A 22,673-nucleotide genomic window follows, 5' to 3' on the forward strand; every position below is an offset into this window, starting at 1 on the left:
TGATGTTTTGGTTTGTTTATTATGATACATTTTACGCTTCCCTATTCCAGGGTAAACTATTTAAAATGTGTACGCACGCATGCACACGCACGCACGCACGCACGCACGCACGCACGCACGCACACACACACACACACACACACTGTATATATATACAAAATTTAGTAATTCTGACAGAGTGTAAATTATCTGTGAATGAGGTTCCTAAAATATTTTTGGTGTAAGCTATATTAAATATATGACAGTATTTCTCTGTTCCTAAAACACATTTTTTCAAAGCATGCCTCAGTTTCTCTTAGCTCTAAACACAAATTCCAAAACCACTCACACAAAATGCAAAACCCTTTATATCTCCTGCAAAAGGCCACTTTGGTTTTAGAACACTATTATGTCACCTCAAAAGGGCATTTTGTTTTCAAACAACAAACACAGACCATTATTTGAGTAGACATTCTAAGCATTGATTGAACACTGATGTGCTCAATGGAAAACACTACTATGAAATGGGAAAACACTAGTATGAAGGCCTTATCAGGAGTGTTTTTTCATCTCCAGTGTTACTGTACGCTTTCTCCTGTTGTAAAATATTGTAACTGTATAATGTTTTAACTCAAATATAAAACAACTCACAAACAGTTACGACTTACAGTAAAGATTTTTTTTTTTCAAAAGTGCTGTAGCCTTTACATCTGAGCAAACACAACCAAATGTGTAGATGATTTACACAGAACAAACAATAGGATATTGATGATACAGTCAACAAAAAAAGAAAGAAAAATGTCAAATAAAAAAGGACAAAAAAACTAGACCGCATCCTGTTCTTGCTCAAGAACAATATCGACAATTGTTGTGTTGTGAGACATCTGAAAATACAGGAACATTTGATTGGATTACAATACAGTACAGTAATGTTTCAGTGCTGATAGGACGTAATCAGTTGTGGAAACGTATATGACTTACTTGCACATAGTCGTATCATACTGTAATTGTTTGACTCTATCAGAGTTTCTGTCAAAAGGCACCCTGTACACCTGCTTCATTCTCGAGGTGTTCTGCCCAAGAATATGGTCCTATGTGGCTAGGCTCACTGTATTGATGTTTAGGAATATGTCTTGGTCATCAATGGTTGCACTTTGTATTTGTTTATAATTTTACAAATACGGTACAATGTAAAATATTCTAAATACAAGAATACTATGCTCCTGATAAGGCATTCAAACTAGTGTTTTACGTACTGTCATAGTAGTGTTTCTTACCCATTCTCTCTTCTGAATGTCAGGAGAATCGGTGCAACTGAGAAGCGGCTTATGTTTGGTTGAACCCTCTGGCCAGCCTTACCAGCCTCCTGCATGGTCAAAGCCATGTTGACCACATGTTTGAACACATTGGCCTGAATCTCATCAGAGATACAGTAATGGCTCTCCGTCTTGCTCTTCCTCTTCATCATTTTCGTCCTCCTCCTCCTCTTACTCTCACTCCTCTGCCTCTCTGATCACCACTCACTTCAATGTTGCCATAAATTGTTCTCCAAACTAGGAGCTAAAGTTTTGTTTTCAAATTGCACAACAGCCTTGGAAATTCAATTCAATTCAATTCAATTCAATTCAATTCAATTTTATTTGTATAGCGCCATAACAATACAATTGCCTCTCGGCGCTTAACAGAGCCCAGAGCCTGAACCCCCTTAGTGCATGCACAACGGCAACAGGGGCAAGAAAAAACTCCCTGTTAGGCAGGAAGAAACCTTAAGCAGAACCACGGCACATAAGGGGGGACCCATCTGCTTGAGGTCGGCCGGGTGGAGACAGGAAGGTGGGACGGGGGGAAGGGGGGAAGGGGAAGGGTAGTGTGGCAGAAGGGGAAAGGAAGCAACAGGGGCAATACACAGCCAGCATTTGGTCACTGGACATGGAAGTTTTGCCAATTGATTAGCAGTGTTTTCTGTTTGAACACAAGGAGGTTTTGGCATTGATGAAGTATGCAAAGTAGAGAGGATGGTCTTTAGTGTTTTGAAGAAAATGTGGTTAACAATTGAAAACTGTGTCTAAAGCAGAGAAGTGTGTGTTGTGTTTTGAAGAAAGTGCGGTTAACAATTGAAATCTGTGTTTAAAGCAGAGAATTGTGCTTAAAGTTTAGCAGAATTGGTTTAGGGAGTTGGCACTTGGGTTTAGTGTTCAGAGAAACCGAGGCATGCTTTGAAAAAATATGTTTTAGGAACAGAGAAATACTGTAATCTCTGGAATGAAGATGAAGAATGTGATGACAGAAATTGACATTGGGACAGACTATTACATGACCTATTAGAAGCCAGAGTATTGTCAAGCCCTGATGGACAAATGTGTTAAAAGGAATTGTATGACTTGACTTTGACATTTGGCAGAAATCTAACCGTGTCCCTACCACTGTCTACCTGAAACTCACAGGTGAAAGCTCAGTTGGAGTCCTGCATTTTTTATTGCCTCCCCTATAGGAAAAGAAGCACCTAAAATGATAGTGTTGTTTATAGGAAAGTTGTTGACTCACTGGTTTGTCATAAACAAAGTAAGCAAATTTCAACAGGTTTCGCTAAGTTTAGCCGCTAGCAAGACATGTCTTTAGCGATGATAGCAAGAGAAGTTATAACACGCTTGGACATCGATGCTAGTAATAAGTGCTTTTAGATCGACTTGTTTGTAATGTTATTGTGATAGCTATGCGGTTAGCTTGCCAACAACTTGCAAACATCAATCAAGTGCAACACAAAACAAAGCAAGACAGCAAATAAGTTACTGAATAGTCCAGCAGAAAGTAGCCCCCTACCTGGCGGCTCCATAAACTCCATTGTGTTATTTTAATTTTATTTTGAATATATTGGAATATTGGCTTTCATAATATACAGACCCACTACTGAGTACTACAGATATACTCTGTTATTACTATATTAGGATTCCAAAGCCATTTTTAATCTTCAATTGAAGTGGACTGATTTAATTTACGTTCATGGAAAAGTCAGAACTAAATGTTACTTTCCTTTCTAATATTTGTTATTTAACAGTTGTGGGAGATTAAACTATACTTGTTTCTTAAGTTTTAGTCGAAATCAGAAGTCGAGAGTCAAGGTTGAAGAAAAGCGGAAGTTTGGTGTTTATTGTCCCATGACAACAAGAGAAGAGATTCCGGAATCCATTCTAACAAATACAGACTATGAGTTGTTCTTATACCTTCCAGGCATCCCAAAATAATACATGTGCTATTACCTCCTCTCCATATTAGACATTGTCCCTTGTTATGCCCAAATAAGAGAGAGATTCTCCAATTAGCTTGGTGTAACACAATAAGTCTAACACAATGTCACAGCTGGTATCGGCTGAGCTTACTCTTTTTAGTACAGTACGCATACCCCACCTGTCTATATAAAGTGTGCACTGAAATAGGGCAACCTGCCTACCATTTAAGGTAAACTAACAGCGCACATTGGCCAGAGTTATTTATAAGAAAAGAGGAGATGCTTGGTTTAACTGATAATGATAATTCAGGACTACACAGTATTTAAAAAAAAAAAAAAAACGTCAGTCACATTCAGTAGCCACTTCCTGTGCAATGATGGCTAGCACTGAAATGTCATGGCCCCATCCTCAGTCCTGTATTCATATGACTTATTTATTTTCTGGACTCATCAGTGATCAATAATGCACGAAGGTGGAAATCCCTGCGAAGTGTCTTTGTCCTCTGGGAAGACACTGTGTTCATACTATCTGTTTGTGTGTACAGTTTTTTACAATTGCTAAAACACTAAAACCCATTGGCTGAACAAAGTTCTCAGTTGCCTGAACTCATGAAGCTAATTGTGCAGTCTGTTGTCAATACCTTAAACTATTTCACACGGTAAAACACTATTTGCAGGTCTCACTTAGACTTTTCAGCAAAACTCTAAACACATTATCAGTCTTAAAACACATTCTGCACTCTAATTCACATGTCATCCATACTGGTGAACACAAGTGGCAACAATCAAATACAAATACAGAACAAATGTCATTGATTGAACACAACCACTCAAAATTGATTTACAGTTTTTTACAATTGCTAAAACACATTCTTGAAACAGTCACTCATTTTCTCTAAACTCTAAACACAAAACCTCATCTTCAAGCACTATTTACAAAACCTCTGAACCCTCTTGCAAAATGAAACTTTCGCCTCAAAACAGTTTTACCTGTGCTCAAAATCAAACACTGCTGTCAAATCATAAACAAAGTGTTCAAAATTATATACACTTTCAAGCAGTCAGTAAACAATACACCAAAAAATAGAAAACACACTGTTCAAAACATATAGTTCTCAGGGAGAAGTACATCTTTTTTTTTTACCTCAAAACAAATTTCATATCTATCATTGACTTTGATTAATGAAAACATGTTCTCTCATAGTAGCTATACAAATGTATCAGAAATTACTACTTTGCTTTGCTCTAATTTGTGTTGGTTCTTTCTCCTTTTTGTACCCCTATAGTACTGTACCCTGCATCTCACTACTCACAACTCACTCTTGTTCTTTGTTGATATGAACCTGCAACCAGTCAAAATCTATTGAGCAATCAGTACTGTTACTGTACCAAATAGAAAGCACAATGTTCAGGGCCATACAACTTGTTTACGTATTGTCCTTATACAGCCTACAATGCACTGTAGGCCTACTACAGTATACACTACCACAGTAAAAGGGACAAAAATCAAAGGAGTCAACGTGGTGTTTACTTGTCCAACTCCCCTCACATTGTTTCTTCTATTCATTCTCAGACTTTCTCCTTCCCACCTTCAACAACCTGTTTGCTCCCTAAACTGGCTCATATTGGTTGTGTCACATCATTTGATACAAGTTACATTTTTTTACGATCGGATACACACAATTTTGACTGCTTTGTTTTGCTTTTCAATCGCCTCACACAATAAGCACAACCACACACCCAATGAGCAAAAACATCAGATCCATTGCAAAATGAAACACTCTTGTAAAATCTATACACTCATTTAACAAAACCATATTTTGTTACCATATGAAACACACACATTGCATAAACTGAATTCTGTTTGTACCACTTACACACTTCTGTTATAAACCTAAAACACTTTTAGCAATACTACTTCTCAGTGATTACAGTAGTGTAAGTGATGTACACAGAGAAAGTGAAAATACACAATACAGTAAAAACACTACCCAAGACCAATGCTGATGAAAATATTATTTACGTAATTCTCTCCATATACCCAAATCAGTCAACATGACAACATGGAGAATCACAACAAAACATGTCCCAGTTTTCATGCTACTCCATTAGTGTGCATAACACTGTAGGCTCAGCAAATATCAGACAAAGGTGAAAAGATGTTTCCAATACAGGTTACAATTCCATTTACAGTAAAATGTACAGATTTGTCAGTGTCGCCAGTGTTGACTGAGAGACCTGATGGATATTACTGTATTGAAAATGGCATGGTCACCGATAATGTTTGCTTGAATTTCTCTGAGCCTGATAGCATTACGTATTTGCCAAAAGCATGTTTATGATCTCTATATCTTGTTCTTGCGTGAATATGGGCCTGTCCTCCTTTCAAGTTTACTGTATTTGATACATTTGGTCTTCTTCTTCTTTGAGCACATTTTCCTCCTGCTACAGGTCTTCCTCTTCCTCTACTTCCACCTTGACCTCAGCCTCATGGCATGGCCTCGGCCTCTTCCTCCTTCTCCTCCTCTGTGGATTCCCCCTCTCACCCTCACTCTTATTCTTTTGACTCCTTCGATTTTGGTTGAAGACAGATTACAGTTACTCATCTGCTGCATTTCTATAGTGCTTAAACCTGTTTGTTGTGTCTACAATTAAGCAATCATGTGTTTGGGCACTTGATGGCTGTGTTTATTTGACCGGCTCATAGGTCTGGTAACTTGACAGAGTGTTTTGGAATTGCAAGGAAGTGACCTCTTGATATACGTCTGTGTCTAAAGCATAAAAGTGTGTTTAGTGCTTTGCAAATCACTTGTGTGTATGGTTTTGCAAAAAGTGTGATGTTTAAATGTGCTTATAGTTGTGCAGATCTGAGCCGTTGTTTTGCTCCTTGAGTGAAGGTTTTGATAAATGTGTTACACTTTTGATTTTAGTGTGTATCCGATTGTAAAAAACTGTAAATCAATTTTGAGTGGTTGTGTTCAATCAATGACATTTGTTCTCTATTTGTATTTGATTGTTGCCACTTGTGTTTACCAGTATGGATGACATGTGAATTAGAGTGCAGAATGTGTTTTAAGACTGATAATGTGTTTAGAGTTTTGCTGAAAAGTATAAGTGAGACCTGCAAATTGTGTTTTACCGTGTGAAATAGTTTAAGGTATTGACAACAGACTGCACAATTAGCTTCATGAGTTCAGGCAACTGAGAACTTTGTTCAGCCAATGGGTTTTAGTGTATTAGCAACTGTAAAAAACTGTAACTTGTATCAAATGATGTGACACAACCAATATGAGCCAGTTTAGGGAGAAAACAGGTTGTTGAAGGTGGTAAGGAGAAAGTCTGAGAATGAATAGAAGAAACAATGTGAGGGGAGGAGGACAAGTTAACACCACGTTGACTCCTTTGATTTGTGTCCCTTTTACTGTGGTAGTGTATACTGTAGTAGGCCTACAGTGCATTGTAGGCTGTATACAGTATTTCTCTGCTCCTAAAACACATTTTTTCAAAGCATGCCTCGGTTTCTCTGAACACTAAACCCAAGTGCCAACTCCCTAAACCAATTCTGCTAAACTTTAAGCACAATTCTCTGCTTTAAACACAGATTTCAATTGTTAACCGCACTTTCTTCAAAACACAACACACAATTCTCTGCTTTAGACACAGTTTTCAATTGTTAACCACATTTTCTTCAAAACACTAAACACCATCCTCTGTACTTTGCATACTTCATCAATGCCAAAACCTCCTTGTGTTCAAACAGAAAACACTGCTAATCAATTGGCAAAACTTCCACTTCCAAGGCTGTTGTGCAATTTGAAATCAAAACTTTAGCTCCTAGTTTGGAGAACAGTTTATGGCAACATTGAAGTGAGTGGTGATCAGAGAGGCAGAGGAGTGAGAGTAAGAGGAGGTGGAGGAGGAAAATGATGAAGAGGAAGAGCAAGACGGAGAGCCATTACAGTATTTCTCTGTTCCTAAAACACATTTTTTCAAAACATGCCTCGGTTTCTCTGAACACTAAACCCAAGTGCCAACTCCCTAAACCAATTCTGCTAAACTTTAAGAACAATTCTCTGCTTTAAACACAGATTTCAATTGTTAACCGCACTTTCTTCAAACCACAACACACAATTCTCTGCTTTAGACACAGTTTTCAATTGTTAACCACATTTTCTTCAAAACACTAAACACCCTCCTCTCTACTTTGCATGCTTCATCAATGCCAAAACCTCATTGTGTTCAAACAGAAGACACTGCTAATCAAATGACAAAACTTCCATTTCCAAAGCTGTTGTGCAATTTGAAATCAAAACGTTAGCTCCTAGTTTGGAGAACAATTTATGGCAACATTGAAGTGAGTGGTGATCAGAGGGGCAGAGGAGTGAGAGTAAGAGGAGGAAAATGATGAAGAGGAAGAGCAAGACGGAGAGCCATTACTGTATCTCTGATGAGATTCAGGCCAATGTGTTCAACCATGTGGTCAACATGGGTTTGACCATGCAGGAGGCTGGCAAGGCTGGCCAGAGGGTTCAACCAAACATAAGCCGCCTCTCAGTTGCACCGATTCTCCGGACATTCAGAAGAGAGAATGGGCAAGAAACACTACTATGACAGTAAAACACTAGTTTGAATGCCTTACTGTATCATGAGCATAGTATTCTTGTATTTTACTGTAGAATATTTTACATTGTACTGTATTTGTAAAATTACAGTATACGTAAACAAATACAAAGTGCAACCATTGATGACCAAGACATATTCCTAAACATCAATACAAAGAGCCTAGCCACAGTGGACCATGTTCTAAGGCAGAACATCTCGAGAATGAAGCAGGTGTACAGGGTGCCTTTTGACAGAAACTCTGATAGAGTCAAACAATTACAGTATGATATGACTATGTGCAAGTAAGTCATATACGTTTCCACAACTGATTACGTCCTATCAGCACAGAAACATTACTGTACTGTATTGTAATCCAATCAAATGTTCAAATCAAACTGTATTTTCAGATGTTTCACAACACAACAATTGTCGATATTGTCTTGAGCAAGAAAAGGATGCAGTCTAGTTTTTTTGTCCTTTTATTATTTTACATTTTTCTTTCATTTTTGAGTTAAAACATTATACAGTTACAATATTTTACAACAGAAGAAAGCGTATAGTAACACTGGAGATGAAAAGGCATAATACTCCTGATAAGGCCTTCATACTAGTGTTTTCCCATTTCATAGTAGTGTTTTCCATTGAGCACATCAGTGTTCAATCAATGCTTAGAATGTCTACTCAAATAATGGTCTGTGTTTGTTGTTTGAAAACAAAATGCCCTTTTGAGGTGATATAATAGTGTTTTGAAACCAAAGTGTCATTTTGCAAGAGATATAAAGGGTTTTGCATTTTGTGTGAGTGGTTTTGGGATTTGTGTTTAGAGCTAAGAGAAACCGAGGCATGCTTTGAAAAAATGTGTTTTAGGAACAGAGAAATACTGTACTGTATCTCTGATGAAATTCAGGCCAATGTGTTCAAACATGTGGTCAACATGGGTTTGACCATGCAGGAGGCTGGTAAGGCTGGCCAGAGGGTTCAACCAAACATAAGCCACTTCTCAGTTGCACCGATTCTCCTGACATTCAGAAGAGAGAATGGGTAAGAAACACTACTATGACAGTACGTAAAACACTAGTTTGAATGCCTTATCAGGAGCATAGTATTCTTGTATTTAGAATATTTTACATTGTACTGTATTTGTAAAATTATAAACAAATACAAAGTGCAACCATTGATGACCAAGACATATTCCTAAACATCAATACAGTGAGCCTAGCCACATAGGACCATGTTCTTAGGCAGAACACCTCGAGAATGAAGCAGGTGTACAGGGTGCCTTTTGACAGAAACTCTGATAGAGTCAAACAATTACAGTATGATACGACTATGTGCAAGTAAGTCATATACGTTTCCACAACTGATTACGTCCTATCAGCACTGAAACATTACTGTACTGTATTGTAATCCAATCAAATGTTACTGTATTTTCAGATGTTTCACAACACAACAATTGTCGATATTGTTCTTGAGCAAGAACAGGATGCGGTCTAGTTTTTTTGTCCTTTTTTATTTGACATTTTTCTTTCTTTTTTTGACTGTATCAATATCCTATTGTTTGTTCTGTGTAAATCATCTACACATTTGGTTGTGTTTGCTCTGATGTAAAGGCTACAGCACTTTTGAAAAAAAAAAAGAAATCTTTACTGGAAGTCGTAACTGTTTGTGAGTTGTTTTATATTTGAGTGAAAACATTATACAGTTACAATATTTTACAACAGGAGAAAGCATGCAGTAACACTGGAGATGAAAAGGCATAATACTCCTGATAAGGCCTTCACACTAGTGTTTTCCCATTTCATAGTAGTGTTTTCCATTGAGCACATCAGTGTTCAATCAATGCTTAGAATGTCTACTCAAATAATGGTCTGTGTTTGTTGTTTGAAAACAAAATGCCCTTTTGAGGTGACATAATAGTGTTTTGAAACCAAAGTGGCCTTTTGCAGGAGATATAAAGGGTTTTGCATTTTGTGTGAGTGGTTTTGGGATATGTGTTTAGAGCTAAGAGAAACCGAGGCATGCTTTGAAAAAATGTGTTTTAGGAACAGAGAAATACTGTAAGCACAATACGTAAACAAATTGTATGAACCTGAACATTGTGCTTTCTATTTGGTACAGTAACAGTACTGATTGCTCAATAGATTTTTACTGGTTGCAGGTTCATATCAATAAAGAACAAGAGTGAGTTGTGAGTAGTGAGATGCAGGGTACAGTACTATAGGGGTACAAGAAGGAGAAAGAACCAAGCAAAGCAAAGTAGTAATTTCTGATACATTTGTATAGCTACTACGAGAGAACATGTTTTCATTCATCAAAAGTCAATGATAGATAAATATGAAATTTGTTTTGAGGTAAAAAAATATATACTTCTCCCTGAGAACTATATGTTTTGAACAGTGTGTTTTCTATTTTTTGGTGTATTGTTTACTGACTGCTTGAAAGTGTATATAATTTTGAACACTTTGTTTATGATTTGACAGCAGTGTTTGATTTTGAGCACAGGTAAAACTGTTTTGAGGCGAAAGTTTCATTTTGCAAGAGGATTCAGAGGTTTTGTAAATAGTGCTTGAAGATGAGGTTTTGTGTTTAGAGTTTAGAGAAAATGAGTGACTGTTTCAAGAACGTGTTTTAGCAATTGTAAAAAACTGTAATTGACTGTGTGTGTGTGTGTGTGTGTGTGTGTGTGTGTGTGTGTGTGTGTGTGTGTGTGTGTGTGTGTGTGTGTGTGTGTGTGTGTGTGTGTGTGAGTGTGTGTGTGTGTGTGTTGTTATGTGTATGTGTGAGACAGCGAGAGAGGGCGAGAGAGCAAAATAGATATACTGTGATATCTGTGTAATTGTGTGTGTGTATGTGTGAGACAGAGTGTGAGAGTGCGCGGGAGAGAGAGAGAGAGAGAGAGAGAGAGAGAGAGAGCGAGAGAGAAAGAGACAGTAACAGTACTGAGAGAGAGAGAGAGAGAGAGAGAGAGAAGTAGATGGGAAGTCAGTGTTTCCCCTACAATGATATTAGGGTGGCGCCCCGCCACCCCAACGGCCCCGCCCGCCCCCCCTGGAAGCTCAAGTAAAAAAAAAAAAAAAAAAAAAAAAAAAATTTTTATAAATATAGCGCCACATCACAAAATAAGTCATTTAAGGTTACCGTTACCATAAAACATGTAAAATGATACTTATTTTTTAAGTAAAACTACTTATCCTAACCCCTAATCCTGAAGTATAATTGTTGCATACTGTTACTGTAAGATGTTATATTGACTGCTGTCATTAAAAGAAACACATGAACATCATAATTCATTTAAGTGTTTGGTTCCGTGTCCCCCGCCGCGGCGCATCGCTCCGCCGCGCGCCGCGCCCCTGCCGCCTTCCCTCTCCCCCCCCCCCCTAAGCTGTAAACCTAGGGGAAACACTGGAAGTACATGAGTTTTGTCATATTTGGTAGTGGCTGGTTCTTCTAAGAGAAAATGTTCTACGTGTTGGTTGTGATAATGTAACGATAGGTCTCACAGCAACTTTATGATGTTGTTTTGAGCATAAATTCAGCAAACTTGTGCAAACTACAAGTCACAGAAGTGACTGCATTCTTTATGCATACTCTGCACCAATGCTGTGTTTCACAAAGGTTGTATTTGAAAGAGAATAATACTTTCAACAAAAGAACTGTATTCCATATTATACAGCATTTACTCTCGATGGTGTGGCAGAAAAGGTCCACATGCTGATCACCCTTTGGGCCGGACAAACATTCTTTTTTTGTCGTTAATGACAGATATCTGACAACTGGTCGTTCCTTATGGACTACACCGAATGAAAATCGCAGGGGGGAAATATGTCATCCTTCCCCTTTCCTTCCCTCAGCTGCTACCCTTACCAGAGTGCCTTTGAGCTGTGTATTACTAATTAAAGGCCATGGAGATCATTATAGAAGGATATTAAATTTTAATTATGCCTCTCTACACTGCTTAGACTTGACAGTTTATCACTGAGTGACCAGATTAAACTCTTGTACATGACCCCAGTACAAGACCGGCTAACTGCCTACAGCAGGATGTATTCATATTTGACCATTTTCCCCTTCTCTGTCTTTATGATGTAACATTTATACCATTGGGTATAATAGCTGTTTTGCTGAATTGAATAACTCATTAGTCTCTTGGTAACATATTGCAGATTGCAATGATAGTATATTCTACATTTTTATTCTTAGTCTATATCAAAGGATTTACCATCATTGACAAAATAATAAATAGATAGCAGCTTTGTACTTTCCAGTACTGGGAGATTATAATCCATCTGTGGATTTAAATCTGCATACTGATACTGTGTGCAATGTAATAATCTGTGTTGTATCCAATAATATAAGGCTATATGTAGATGACGCATGAATCAGGAATCAATCATTTCACCCCCAGTTTCCCCCTTAGTCTACATCTCTGACAGTGTCTCTGTCTCTGTCTGTGTTTGTCAAGCAAATAACCATTAGTGTTTCATACCTTTGACAATAGGGTAGGATGTCTCATCTGGGTTGAAGAGGTGGAGACAGGTACCAGTACCACCTGTATAACTCACTCTGATCTCCCGACCTGGTTTGACAGGCGTGTCCATTGTTCTCCTTGAGGAGAGGGCCGTGAGACAGTGTGGGAGGGTGAGATTGGCAGGCAGGCCCAAGGATTGTTTTCAGGTGTTGTGGCTGCAGGGAAGTGGGTGCTCCAGAGGAAGGTAATCAAACAAGGATTACACCATGGCCTCTCAGGAAGTGTTCCTCATTACACTGAAGAGGTGCAGTGAAACACACACTTGACCTACACAGACACACGCGCACACACACACACACTCGCACACACATCTGCACACACGCGCACATTCACACACACACACACACACACACACACACACACACACACACACACACACACACACACACACATGCACACCAACACACACACACACACCAGCATACACACATGATTGCTTGTGTGCAGTGAGTGAATGGAACAGGAGGAAGAGGAGAAAGATTTGTGTGGGTTAGAAAGATGGAGAAAAGTTAATTAGACTGAAAGATGATTTTGGGTGATGGTGGAGGGAGTGACCTACAGAGGACAGATGTAGGAATCCCATTTTGTGTTCCTACTGACTGCATTTTAATGATTGTAAGTTTCTGATGGAGTCTTGAGTCTTTTCTGATGGCAGTTTCACATTTGCCCTCTGGCCAATACAGGTGTTATATCTGGGGACAATGCCTGTCTGGGACAAGGCACCAAATTAAAGGGATTGCCCCCCTTAGAAAACACTCACACTAGACATTTAAAGTTGCTGGCTGTGTGGTAAGACAAATCGTGACAGAAATACATGTTCATTGGTTGTCTCGACTGAAGAATCCAGGATATATACAGTTTATGTAGTCAAAAATGTCATCATGATATCATGTGATACTATAGTAAATAAATAATTATCCTCAATCAGTCAGGAAGCGTACTTTGAATACTTCTGTTGAATATGATGGTGCTCTTATTCACTTCTCTCCGTAGTCTCATTCTTTCTTCATTCTTCTTGATGGTCCTAATAATGATGCTTCTGTGGGGAAACTGCACTCAGAAATCCACTGTAATTGGGTTTGCTGTCCTTTAATATTCCCCCTGACTTTAATGAGTTTAAATGATTACATTACTTCTCTTAAAAGAAAAAAGAAAACCTAAGATAAGAAAGGACCTGGACACTGGATGAACAATAGGACATATGCATGTGCAGGCTGCTGTTCTTATTAGAAAGGCCACATTATCAAGATGAACCTCTAATGGACTGCTTTTTTTTACATGCTAATTTTGCTTAACTAATTTAGTAACACTGACAGTAGTCTTTAGTAACAACTATTTACAGTTTTTCACTGTTGCTAAAACCCGTTTTTCAAAACATTAACGTCTTTCTCAAAACTGCACACAGAAAATTGAAAACCTCACACACAAAATGCTAAACCTGACACTCCCTTTGCCAGATGACTCTTTGCTATCAAATCTCTTAACTGTTCACAAAATGGAACTCGTGTTTTCATTTGGTACACACAGCCATATTTTCAAAACACACACACATACATTCATTTAGTACACACAACTAAGCATTAGCTGCACACTACCAAGCATTTACAGCACACAGAAGTGCAAAATTGAAAACACAATCATCGAAACACACCATATGAATGACAATGACTCATTGAGCCCTTTCTCCTTTTGTAAAATGTATCAGTATAGGCCTACATTTTTCATAGTCAAACATAAAACAGCAATACCGTTGTTCTCACAAACCATATTTACAATTTCAGTCTCCTGTTCCACCAGATTGTATTGACATAAAATTACAAAATGCTTATAGTTTTTCTCAATTGCTTACACAAATTTTTTGAAAGCATGCCTCGTTCTCAAAACTCTAAACACAAATCCCAGAGCAACTAACTGAAAATGCAAAACCCTTTATATCTCCTGGAAAATGCTACTTTGCTTTCAAAAAATATTGAAAGTGTGTTTTCTTCCTCCACAGTGTGGTTCTCTTTCCGTCCTGCAAAATACAAATACTGTGAGCACACTACGTGTATTATATTGATATGCAGTATTACAGTACACAAGGCAAACAGATTTCGTACTTGTTCTCCATCCTGAAGGTTCTAATGAAAAAACATGAAAACATGGTCTACCACAGCTGCCCAAATCTCATTAGAGATGACCATTCTCCTTCTTCTTTCTCCTGATCCTCCTCCTTCACCTTGTCCTCATTCTCTTCCTCCTCCTTGTCCTCCTCTTCCTTCTCTCTGTCCTCCTACTCTTCAACCTCCTACTCCTCCTCCTTCTTGTCCTCCTCTTCCTCCTCCTCTCACTCTTACCCCTCTCCTTCTCTGGTTGTCAATCTTTTCAAAGTTTTCAATAGTTTATCAAACAAAACAGAGGCTCAAGACACTTTTATGGTGCAGTCCTCACTGCAAATTGGTCAAAAGACCTGAAAGTTTAGAGATTTGACTTATGTGTGGCTTGCAGGTTGATGCTTTGAGATTTTACTTGAAAATTGTGTGCAACAACAGAACTTTGTGTACACTGTTTTGACAACAACGTGATGTGTAATTGACATCATTGTGTTTACAAGGAAAATCGGACTCTAATGTTGATAAGGGAATCTTAAGTATTTCCCACTTGGGGCGAGCGATTGATACATGACGTGAAGGTTGTGCAGATTGTGCCGAATTTTCGCTTTTTACTTCTTAACAATAGTGAAAAACTGTAAAGGGAGGAAGAGGTGCGTCTCCTCTGTCCTTTCTGAGACTATGTGTTCATTCAAATTCATGCCACCTGGTATCTGATGTGTCAATGTACGTCCACACTATACAACACCTGTGTTAAAAAAAAAACCTCATCATAATATATACACATTTGGGTTGGATTTTCACTTGAACTTAAAATGAAGCCATTGTGTGTTTCACAAGTCCTGGATAAAACTGTGTGCAGGATTGTGTGCTAGTCAGTTTGTTCATCCTGGCTGTGTTTGAGCAGACGGAATGAGCTTGATGAAGATGTTGGCACTTTAAAAGCAGTCACATTAATAATACAACAATTTGGCACATACTTTGAGCAATAAAGCAGAGTTACTGCCAACCCTAACATGTACACTCATTACACGCACACACAATACCGTGAACAGTATAAATACACTCGGACTGTAGGGGGTATGTACTTACGCGTGTTATGTTAAGCATTTTGAGACGAGAAAAACACAGAAATGCAAGGTTAAAAGGGCTGTTGCTCTGTTCCTACGGTTGCCCTATAACTTCAAACCCTGAATTCGATTTTTTACTCAAGCAACAGTAAATAATAAAAATTGTGTACCAGTCAATAGCGGCAAAATGTGGTTTGTGTGGACAGACATTTCCCAGCAAAGTGAATTTGCTTTTTCAGATTGCTAGCAATGACATACAGCCCATTAGGCCTGCAATACAGGCAGACAAGGCCTCGGTCGACAACTGACATATCTGATAGATTACTTTCCTGACTGTCAGTTAATCAGCCAGCTACCAAATGAACCACCAACTACATTACAACATACAACATGCTGCTATTGAAACTGGCATTGCAAAACACTGCTTGGTTGCACAGTATTTACTGTAGCGTGTAAGGGGAGAGAATGTCATTGTTTAATTATGTGCTTAATGTTCCCTTTTCGAATGTACTTGTGTTTTCTTGCTTGTGGTAATGTTAGGGTACATTTCTGTTTGAGTCTGTGTGCTATGCGTAATCAAGTGTCTTTAATTCTCTGTTGTTGGAGTATTTGCTAACCCATACCTAATGTGTTGTGTCCTCATATAAGACTGTCTGCCTTTGGTATCAGTCCCTGAACGGGTGCTTCCTGTGTGTGGTTGGCAAGACAACCAAACCGAAGTCTTCAGGTTGCTCTGTTACTACACAACAATTTTAAGCCATAAACTTAAGGTTTACCCTGATAATTTTGTTTTCTCAGGGTTACCCAGTTTTGTATTGTACATCGCTTTGGACGAAAGCGTCTGCTAAATGCCTAAACTATAAGTATAAACTATAACACCACAGTAATGCATTTTCTGAATGTGTGGACTCACCCACCATTACAGTTTTTCTCAATCGCTTTGGCAAATTTTTCCATTCACTATTTACTTTTTCAAAACAGCTCACACACAGCCCTTAACTGACGCTGAAATGACCAAAACACTATATTATGTTTGCAGAATGACACTACCTTCTCAAAAACGTATCACACACCCATCAAAACCAAACAATTCCTTCAAAACCTACAATTTGTGCTCAATTGAAAATGTATGTTTTCTCATTTATTTAACAATGGATAGCAAAACTCAAAATACAGCTTTCAATATCAACCTATGAAAGCATCACTTCAACTTTTGTGCAACACCCTCCCAGTATTGACAATTTTACCACTGACAACGTACTACAATTTGGGTTTTGTACTGAGCACTCTAAGGAATATACTGTCAGAAAGTATTCGAAACCTGAACATTTGTATACAGTAACATTTTGTAGTTCTGTTTTTGTATTGCTAAACACTATATCATATATTCTAAACAAGGACCTGTCAACTTTGGCCAGCCTCTCTCATGGTGGTCATGATTCAATATAGATCAATGACTCTTGCCCTAATTTCATTTGAGCATCTTACACGAATGCCACATCCCCTGACAGGGCCCCCTCTACCTCTACCACAACCTCTTCCTTGTCCTCATCCTGGTGGCCTATTCGATACATGCTTACTGTAGTATCAACTTCAATCTATTGACCCTTTTTTAGAGGTTGAGAACTGCTTGATTAGTTTTGCACAGAGAGTTCACACAGGTGCTGACGATATTTAGAATATAGAGAGCAGTGCCAGTAGGCTGCAACTAAGTGTCTGCAATGTGTTGACACTGTTCAATTAGGTTTTGTGTCTTTCTCTGAGAAGTGTGTAAACTGTTTTGAAAAGTGTGTTAAAACTCAAAGAAATTTGTGTGAAAGCAATGAGAAATGGTTAACCCATTCGCCAGAGAAGACTCTTGCTGTGCAAAGAAGATGTGAGCATTAGATGAAGTTGACCCATGATTCGCTAAATGCCTGAAAACGATTAGGAAAAACTGTAACAGAGCAGAAGGCGAGATGGTGCATGGTACTTACAAAATGAAAAAAGGTTCTAAGTTAAAACTTTAAACACAACTGTACCAGGCACCTTTCCTCACGAGAGACATTACCGCTGCAACCACTCCAGCTCAGGTCACAGGTCATTGTTTAGACACATGCAATGACATTATGCCTAAAACGATATCTGCTGAAGGGGCAGTACATTTGTCCCTCAGTTCTTAGACTGTAAGGGCATATTTCCATAGGCCAGTGAGGTTTCCTTACCGGCAAAGGCAATGTTCTGAAAGGGATATTCCATCATTTATGCCCATGGCTACAACACAATTACATTAACTTGGTTACTAGGATTTACTATGACCTGTATGTACATTTATGTAATTCAATCCAGGTTATTATGTATCATTGTTCTTAAATGAGAATAGCAGAGTAATATCTCTGCTGGTATTGAAGAAGAGTGTGGGGGAACTATAAACCCCATGAGACTAGCCTAATGCAATTTTGTTAACTCTCTCTTTCTAGATAAGTTCAACGTCTACGTGACATTAAAAGTGCAGAATGTCAAGAGCACGACCGTCACAGTCCGTGGAGACCAGCCATGTTGGGAGCAGGACTTCATGTTGTGAGTAGTGCTCTAAATCTCTCTCCAATGATGCTCCCGCCTGCTTCATCAGACAGCGGATACATTATGTAAAGAACCATGGTGGATCTGAACGCATTACATACACTATTCATGCAATATCTGTGCTCCATCCCAGGTTATTTTAATTGTTCTACCTATCACTGTAAAACTTCCTTTGTGCTTGCCTAAAGGCGCCTACAGACTGTGAGATTTCAGCAATCCTACACGTTTATTGAAAGCCACACTGTGAGACATGAAACCGCACAGTGAGACATACATTTGATTAACTTGGGTGCGACATCAAGTTTGATGTACAGTATGTACACTGGACAGGCTTTACAGGGGACCTGGTTTTATTTTCACTAATTTAGCGATGAATTGTGGCTGGGGCCATGGGTTGTGGCTTGTATTCACCTTGTCTAACAGATTGTGACCACAAGGTCTTGCCATGAAGGATTTTTTTTTTAACTCTTCGTCAAGATTCTGTGGTATTCAGTTTTCAGGATTTGTGGTTTCTGCTGAAATGGTTTCCCATTCAAGGCTTGTCACTCCCAATTGTCTGCTGACCTCTGATGAATTCCCTCCAAATTGGTAGTAGTCTTGTCAGAAGTAGGTCACTGGGAGTAGTTTATAGACAAACAGGTTAAGGTGCTCTACCGCCCATCTCCTTGTATCTTTCTTCCCCTCACTGAAATCGCATATACCATAAACATCACAAATCACTCTATTTCACCCCTCAATGTTTGTGTTTTGAAATACCAAAGGGGCAGTGATGTGTTTAAATATAAATAAAAAAGGACAAAAAACACACAAGCATACAGACACAGGCAAATATAAAGAAGGTACATATTTCCCAAGAGGGACACATCCGAGCCATTTCCTTATTCTTATTTTTTAGTAAAACTTTGTCTAGATCGCCCACTATAATGGGATATTTGTAAGATAGTGAAGTGGCCTAACTGAAAAAGCTATAGTATTACAGTTTTTCTCAATCGCTTTGGCGAATTTTTCCATTCACTGTTTACTTTTTCAAAACAGCTCACACACAGCCCTTAACTGAAGCTGAAATGACCAAAACACTATATGATGGTTGCAGAATGACACTACCTTCTCAAAAATGTATCACACACCCATCAAATCCAAACAATTCCTTCAAAACCTACAATTTGTGCTCAATTGAAAATGTATGTTTTCTCATTTATTTAACAATGGATAGCAAAACTCAAAATACAGCTTTCAATATCAACCTATGAAAGCATCACTTCAACTTTTGTGCAACACCCTCCCAGTATTGACTACTGTATTTTACCACTGACAACGTACTACAATTTGGGTTTTGTACTGAGCACTCTTGCTGAAGGAATACTGTCAGAAAGTATTCGAAACCTGAACATTTGTATACAGTAAAATTTAGATTTTTGTATTGCTAAACACTATACATGATGATATATATGACTACGTAACATTTGTTCTACTGTTTTTTACAGTATTGCAGTCCTTTTTCCACAATACATGTATATTCTGTACGTCAAAATGAGGTCAACTCTGTTCTGCAGTGAACAATCTCCCCCTGCCACCAGTTTGGGCCAGTGTGTTGATTCTGTAAAAATAGTGCAATAGGCTGTAAATACTGTAAATTTACGTAAAGTATTCAGAATTCGACCGTATATGTTGTAAAAAACTTTAGTGAAACTACAGTATACATTGTATTGTGACAACATACTTTACAAAAGTATAGAAATTGTTGTTGCCAAGAGTGCAAATACAGTGAAACACAATACATTATATTGACTGTGAAGGCCAGCAAAGTGTCATTGTCATTGCTGAACGTACAAACAATTGATGCCACAGTATAACAGCTCAGGTTTGAAAGAACCCTTTGGCCAGCCTCTCTCATGGTGGTCATGATTCACTATAGATCAATGACTCTTGCCCTAATTTCATTTGAGCATCTTACACGAATGCCACATCCCCTGACAGGGGCCCCTCTACCTCTACCACAACCTCTTCCTTGTCCTCATCCTGGTGGCCTATTCGTTACATGCTTACTGTAGTATCAACTTCGATCTATTGACCCTTTTTTAGAGGTTGAGAACTGCTTGATTAGTTTTGCACAGAGAGTTCACACAGGTGCTGACGATATTTAGAATATAGAGAGCAGTGCCAGTTGGCTGCTACTAAGTGTCTGCAATGTGTTGACATGGTTATTCAATTAGGTTTTGTGTCTTTCTCTGAGAAGTGTGTAAACTGTTTTGAAAAGTGTGTTAAAACTCAAAGAAATTTGTGTGAAAGCAATGAGAAATGGTTAACCCATTCGCCAGAGAAGACTCTTGCTGTGCAAAGAAGATGTGAGCATTAGATGAAGTTGACCCATGATTCGCTAAATGCCTGAAAACGATTGGGAAAAACTGTAGTATAAACTATTTCTTCACAGCACCCCAACAAATCAGTGTAGGATGCATTTGGATCACTGTAGCTGTTGATAGAGATTGCTTTATGACTATGACTGTGTAGTAGTAGTGCTGAAGGATCTTATCAAGTATGGCTTGGGTAGACATGTCAGAGGAACTGGAGATGAAAGAATAGAGAAATAGAGGGGCAGAATGAGAGGACCATTAAATCTTGAAAGCACAGGTTAGGTCAGTAGTTTATCTCCTTAGTCTCCATGTCTTTTGGCACAGTTCCCTCAATGAGTGGCTAGCATGACAGTGGGTTTACACTGAGAGGTAAGAGGTCAGCACCGTGTAGTCTCAGGACTCGGGTGCTGTCCTTGGCAGTAGGATAGTGTGCTAAGCATTGTAGGCCAGTGGCTCAGCCTGTTTCCCTGGTGTGCTGTGCCATGATCCCTGGGTCACGAGGAAGCCTCTCGGCTTGCAGGATTATAAACCTGCTGCCGTCCACCGTCAGCTGGGTAAGCCAAAACACAGAGAGATTTACAGAGAAAAATAATGACAGGGAGATGAGATAAATTGAGAGAGAGAGGGAACAGAGGAAATAGAGGAATGGGGGAGGAGAGAGAGACCAGCAAAACTGATTTGCTTGAATCTTGCCGTAGGGGGATGTCAGTGAACAGTGGCTGGCAGCGCTGTACATTTAAACATAACCGTCTATATTGAAGAAGTTCATGAAGAGCAAGTCTTATCTCAGAAAGTTCTGGTTATTTAATGCCAGTAATGCCATTAATCCACCTGAAGTAATGCCTTTCCAAGCATCACACACTGCTCTGAGCACAACTAGGATTTCCTGCTAGCCCCCTTAATTGGATATTGTGGGGCTGCCTGAACTGTGTGGATAGCAAAACCCTATTTAAACAAAGGAAATGATACATTCAGCCTGAAATACATTTGGACCTAAAAGCATGTCCCCACACTAAGAGGCTTAAATTTGGTTAAAATGGATGCTGTGGCATGGCAGTAATCCAGAGCCTGCATCCTGCCATATCTACAGGAAAATACTACCTTGATAAAAGTAAAAAACATTCATTTTGCAAAACCTGGTCCTTTATCAGGTTTAACAATATGACTTCCTGGAAGGCCCACCCATGTCAGGAATTGTGCAATTCCATACATTCATTCAGCAAAGTTATTTTGAACAGTAATGTGATTCACTATGTTCTAATTATTCCAGGCTACTTGGTGCCTTGGAGGCAGGCATTGTGCCCCGAATTACACATGTTGTAGATCACTAATGCCTCACTGAAATCATGTACTTGTTTTCCAGGGAATATTTGTAACTTCGTGTCACTAAATTTCTATCTTGGTGTCACTAAAGTATGATAGGCGGGTTTTAATGGAATAGGTTAGGGTTTTCTCCATAAAGTCATAGAAATATTTTCGAAATCAGTAAATGTTATTCAGTGACAATGTGCAGTCTCAGGTATTCTCTGTGGCCTGATTACGATAAAACATATTGTATTGTACATAAGGCCCCTCGATAGTGCCTCACAGAAGGAGGGAAACGGGGAAACTCTTCTAGTAAATATGAATGTAATAGACAGAATACTCAGCGGGAATTCTTCATGATGTCTTTATATACATAATTTACAGCAAACTCAATGTCATAATAACACATCACTCAAAAAAATATACATAGTGTCACAAGCATAAAATAACTTTGCATACAGTGCACACATCTATGACAATCTGATACTTATGCAGTGCGTAGCACTCGGCGGCCTGACAACACGCTCTGACGAAGCAGCCGTCATTTTAGGCGTGTGGGCTGAGCTGAGCGTGTAATACGCGGCTCTGCCTGTCGTGGCTCTCGCATGCAGCAACCTGAGGTCAAACGACCACAGCTCTCTCTGCTGGGTGTGTGTGGGTGTGTTGAGAGATCAGAAGTTGAGCCGGGGCGTTTATCTGGTGTGCCGCGGGTTAACGCGCAGGCACGTGGTGGCTTCACACACATCCCAGGGATTAGGTCCGGTCCCGCCCCGCCGATCTCTTTCTCTAGGCATCAGTTGGTCAGTGCTATGACAGCGATGGAGAGAGCCTGAGAAACCGGGACAGAGAGAGAAGAAGAGCATTAACATGATACGTCTGAAGACTTGTGTCACCTCTCTACAGTGACAAGCAAATCTAGTAACTCTCGATGTTCTAAGTGTCATTGGTGCGACACAA

Source organism: Sprattus sprattus (assembly GCF_963457725.1).
Source record: "Sprattus sprattus genome assembly, chromosome: 15".
In the NCBI taxonomy this organism is placed as follows: Eukaryota; Metazoa; Chordata; class Actinopteri; order Clupeiformes; family Clupeidae; genus Sprattus; species Sprattus sprattus.